Below are 6,576 nucleotides of genomic sequence, written 5' to 3' on the forward strand. Positions count from 1 at the left end.
AATACAAGTTTGTGTGTATTGGAATATTACATTTTCAAACTATATGTTAATTGCTAATGCTAAAATTTAATTTGTTTGTATCATATTATCTAATATTCTAATTTCTAATATCATGTATAATATACCCATATAAGTGCAATTAGAATAATAATGCCAGAGGATTAGTAGTCTCCCAAAAAATAATGCAAGCTATATAAATATATAATTATAAACTATATTTTATAGAAAATAATATAATAAAATAGCACCATTCCTGTAGGGAAATAAAAAAAATAACGTCAATTGTGTCAAAAAATCACTTATTAATATTTATCACTTTTGTCTTTTATATCAATCATCAAATTAAAATATAAAAATATAAAAAAATAATATTAATAAATTAAAAATATTATATATTTTATATTATACCAGTTAAAAAAATATATATACGAAAAAAAATATATAAATATATCCAAAATTGAATGTTTTGATCTATAATGATGACTATCATGTAATAATCTTAACATAATTATTTTTTTTGTATTTTGGCAATAATGTCCTTGTGTACATTTAAAATTATAATTTTTCGTTTTTTTTCTTAATAATAATTATTAAATATTATTATTTATTACTATTAAGAGGACGCAACACCTGCATGTGATGTCTCCGTCTTACTAGTGCTCAACATAGCAAATTTACGATCAGCTGCTCAGCAGATCACGTTTAGCTCCGTTAATTTAAAAATTAGAGTGAATTTACCTATTATAAAACTTGATGGTAAGAACATTATTTATGTTTTTATGTTAACTTTTTACGATTATTCTGTTTTTAAGTAGGTTATGACCATTTTTAATTTACGCTATATTATATACGTATAACTCGCTAAAAAATTAAACTATCGTAAAACCAACATACAAACACAGATAATGTTCTTACCATCAAGTTTCATAATAGGTCGATTCATTCTAATTTTTAAACTCGCGGAGCTAAACGTTATCCGCTGAGCGTAAATTTGCTATGTTACGTACTTATAAGACGGAGACAACATGTACGGATGTGACGTCCTCTTAACTACTATCAAAATATTATTTTAACCAATGCATTGAACTGATTGAAGTATTCAGGTACCTCTGTAAATACTATTTTGTATTACAAAAATATTCATAAATTATAACTTAAGTCTATCCAAAAAAATGATATATAATGTGCATTGTACCCATAAATTATTTTCCCTTTTTTAAATACCTAATTTAAGAATTAAATAGAGGTCATGACTTTAAAAAAAACATAGTTATAGCTAGTATAATTGGTTGAAATAAAATTTCTGAATACTTAGTTTTTGGAAATTCCAAACTTTGATTCTCAGTATTCTCACAAAAGTAGAATTTATTTGACAATTTTAAATTTATATTTGTGTTAATTTTAGTGTTACACAATTAATAATCACAATAATTGTAATGAATACGAACAGTGTAATAGAATTATAGTACTATAGGTACTGTAGTTCTACGGTTTACGGCGTTTTAGTCATTTGATTATTGTTTATATTATACTTATGAGTAATATTTTAAACACACGTCATATTCATCTACTCAAGCCGAATTTTACAATTAATTAATTGTTTACTTCATTTTTATTTTTTGGGGGACTTGCTGCGTTTTTGCTTACGACGGTACCATGACAGTATACTATACTACTACAGCAATATAAGTCAACGAATATTTGCCCGAATCTAAACGGCCATACCTATAACGGATATAACCCGATTATAGCCTTATAGGTAAGTTTAATTAAAATAAAATGTTCAGTCTTCAACCTAAACATTATCTTCTTATATGTATAAGTATAATTTATTCAAAATTATAAATCTTATATAATTGTTACCTTTATAACATGGGCAAAATATAGGAACAATATGATTGTACTATGTATCATTAAATAAACTATTAAATTTGACGATAACAAATCGAATAACCAATTACAGAATACAGTTATTAATTATTACTTATATCTTATAAGTTATAAGTTATAACAATGAATATAATATATTTTTTATTTCTTAGAAATCATAAAATAAATTATTTTATTATAATAATACCGTCGTAGGTATATTGTAATTATTTATACAAGTTAACCTACACAAAATGACACGTAGATAACTAAATAATAATTAATTTTAATTTTTTTTTCGTATTCACCTATATTAACCCATTTAACTCTTTATACATTTATTAAATAATCAGATTTGATCTTTATCAAACTATATCAACTCAAGGATCAATAATGAAACTTTGATAAAGTACAGTTCGAATATGTTGACTACATTTTTATTTATTATTATTTATTTGTTAGTTGTTATATATATACACTAAAGTTTAAAATATTACTATAGAATATGGACTAAATACTGCATGAGTTTAAATAAACCATTTATTTATTTAACGTATTAGACATTTTTAATTTAAAAATTATTAACGCTTTTAAAATATATATTTTTTACATTATTTTAAATTGTTAACAACCACATTTTTCTGAAAAAATGTATTCCTTATCTGTATAATTTTGAAAGTTTTCACTCTATTATTGACAATATTTTATAAGCTATCATTAATCAATATTTAAAGTTTTAATGAGTGGTGTGTATAGCTGCTGCAGCGGTACAGGGATTTAAAAAATGTTGGTCCACTTATTCATCTAAATATGATAAATATCAGTATGAGTATATTATGACTAATAATCTACTTGTCCAAAATTTGATTTTTATACATCGAAATATTAAAAATAATATTCAATTTCAGTACATGTATAATTAAAAATATATATGTTGTCATCCAAAAATCAAATTGCAAAAAACTAAAAAATACTGTTTTATAATGATTTAAAATTAATAATTACTCAAAATAAATTTTCAAAATTGTTAGCGTTTTCTAGAATAATGAGCGTCTTACGTTAAATGGGCCACTCCGATACATATACGTATGTAGGAACTGGGGAGCATGGAGATGGATCCTCTTGTCTTATTTTCATAACTACGACTCATCAATTATTTAAAATAACAAAAAATATAGTATCTTATTAATTATTAATTAACTAATTTATTCGATTTGTGACAATACACAAACTTTTATACTATAGCTACTACCTAACTATAGGAAGTCCGTGTGATAAAATGATTGAATAACATTGATAAACAGCGAACATCTGATTATGAAATTGTTTCATACTTGATAATTTTTATAGGTATATCTATTACAGTAATAAGTATATAGATATTATAATAGTATTACCTAATAATATACCTTATGATTACGATTTAAGATTAAAAAAATTCTTTTGGTAACGTAAATTGTTGCAAATAATGATAAAAACCTAATTTTCATTACGTACTACGTACCTATAGCTTAAGGGTTGACCTTGTTATATCGTGCCATCGCGAAGAAAAAATAATCATCAACTATCATGTACAGATAAGGTTATTGAAAACTAAAAAAAATACAATATTAGTGATGTTTCTGACGTTTCTATAATATATTACGTTTGCTCTAATTATTAGAAAATTAACGTAGACCACTAAAAAATAAAATTTTTAAAATATCCTCTTTGAAAAAATCCTAAATATATCCATCACCGGCATCACCCATGGATACACTCTTAATAAATTAAAAAGCTATTTAAACCTATTAAAAAATATCAACCGAAAAAATAATGCAAGACATAACGACACGTATGAACTATGAAGTAAATAGTGATTAGTACAATGTCAAACAATCGTGACCAAACTATTATTAATTATTATTTATTATCCAATGTAAAATATATTATTTTATATTTGTATGCATAATTAATATTGTTTTGGTTAACTGTAATGTTAGTATCGTGAAAAAGACGTAGGCAGCAATGTTATTATCGTCGTGTGATTGAACTTTAAATTGCAAATACCAAATGCAATGATACATAAATCGCAGCGAACGCGTTATAAAATGCTGGAGTAGGTATACGGATAATGGATAATGTATAGATATCTACCTGCTATTGCAATTCAATAATAACATAAATACTGCATTAGGTACCGTCTTACTTTATACGATGTATATGCCTACCCATAATTAATTTATTTTATATTCACTGTTTCTCTAACAATAATATACGAGTATTGTTATTATGGTTATTCAATGGTGGGACGTGGATAAAAAATCTGAACGGCCATAAAATAGTTGAGTTTAATAAATATATATGACCCTACAGGGTAAGATTTACGATTTTTAGGTTTAAAACTACACATAACTATTTAAAGGGGGGCCCTACCTATAAGAAAGAAACAAACATCGACCCCCCCCCCCAGATATAATATATTTGATAGTATATTCGATGCATGCAGTGATATGTACATTTATTTTGTGTGTGAGAAAGGAGGATTTATAGAAAAAAAATCAATAATATGGTGATTAGATCTTTTGCCTATATCGTATGGATATTATATTACACCATAAACACTCATTGAATGAATGGGCAAGATGGGGCACTTGTCCCTCCCCTGGAAAATAATTTTTATTATCTTCTAAAAAAACATTATTTCTTGTGTTTATAATAATATTAAATTATAAAAACTATAATTGTAATTGAAATTTGTTATATCATTATTTAGAACAATTTTGTTTGAATTTGTCTGATAGTTTCTAGAATTTGACTTTATTTCTACCAAACTTGAAACGTACTCGTGAATATTTAATTTAATCATAGTTTAAACTTCAGACTCATTACAAATATTTTTGAAATTAAGCTCAACTACGTTTTAAAATTTCTAAGGAATCTTGTACTAAATTTTCAAATATTAGGAGGAAATATTATTCTAAAACCGTATGGATTTTTATTATTTTGAAAACACTTTTTATATAATGAAGAAAATGCTTCGATTTTAAATTTTAATATCTTTTTGAAAGGAAAGTGAATCTAGTTGGTACTTACTTATGAGTTAAAAGTATACTTAAAGTACTTAATTTTCTTAATAATAATAAAAAAAAATTTAAAAAAAAAATTAGTATAGAACTTGAATTTTTACACAAAATTATTTTTCAACAAAATTGTTTTTCTTATTTTATTGTAATTCTTAAAGAAATAACCGTAAATAATTTAAAATTTTACTAAATGTTTAAATTAGTATTTTTCTATATGATTACAATCGGTTATATCATGGTACCTAAATCTCGTTATACCGATCATTTTCAGTGGCAAAACTGCAAAAGCATATTCTTGTTAAACATATTTGTTTTCTGTAATCACTAAAGCGTCTGAAACAGTATATTTAACACAGGTTCAGACTTTCAGAGTAAAATTACTCAATACATGTAATGTGTAAAGAACAATATTTAAGATAAAACCGGATCGGCGTTTTTAATTATTTCAAAATGTTAAAATAGTTTTTGTGTCTTTTATAACGAGTTATTTAGTTACTATTCGATGAGGTTATCTTTATAAGGATTATAACAGGATTAAACGCTGAATTATAAATCGATAGTGTTTGTATGAGCTTAAATTATTCAATAATTATGTACCTAATTATGTACCTACTTAGTATTTACTCTATATCCTATGGACATATGGTATACACAGAAATATATTTTTACTTTATTTAACAAGCTATAGAATAATAAGGACAAAAGTTTTAGGTTTGACGAAATAATAAAAATAATTTTTAGATAAGACCTTCCAAAATAATTTAGTAATTATTATAGTTTACAGTTTTACACTATATTATCATCAACCGACGCAGTAATAAAAGTTGTTTTTATAACACAAACAAAAAACGCGTGAAATTTAAAATGTAAAAATAAACTGTAGGTAGTTTGCTTCAACGTTTTCATCCATCAGGATGCATATTCATTAATATCATTATATTTAAATAGAAGTAAAAATATTTTTATTATGTTTTGTACAGGTAGGTACTTATAGAATTCTTTGTACCTATTATATTAGTAAGTTCCTGTATACTACCTACTTGAAAAATATTTAAAAAGAAACGGAAACCCGCGCGTTAGTTTTGATTTACCTACTTATCATATTATATTTTTATATTTTGATTGTTATACTGGTACATGGCAAAAAATTTAAAATAAGATACAATTTCAACAATTATTTAGTTTGAACTGTATTTGTCCACAACGTGTAATGTGTTTATATAATTTATAATACTGTATAATGTATTAATGTACATATCGTATATGTATTATGTATATACTGTCCGATTTAATCGTGGTTGTAAATTATAAATGGGTGGACATTAATGTTGATGACTATCGTTCAGAAATTGCGAAATTATACAATAGACGATCTTATAATAATATCATGTTTGCCGTTTGGTAATAAACTGGAAATTACAACGTCTTCGTTTACGTCTATATAATATTGGACAATTGGTTTACCATTATATTATACTTATTATCTATTATACGCATAAGATAATAATAATGTAAAGGTACATTTTTTTTTAAGTTTGAATGATTGATAAATTACATTGAGCGCGTATTTTACGTACGAAGATTTACAATGTTGTGCCATAAACTCGTAAATATTATGATATAATATATATGGTATATTATG

This window comes from Rhopalosiphum padi, chromosome 1 (genome assembly GCF_020882245.1).
Source record: "Rhopalosiphum padi isolate XX-2018 chromosome 1, ASM2088224v1, whole genome shotgun sequence".
Taxonomy (NCBI): Eukaryota; Metazoa; Arthropoda; class Insecta; order Hemiptera; family Aphididae; genus Rhopalosiphum; species Rhopalosiphum padi.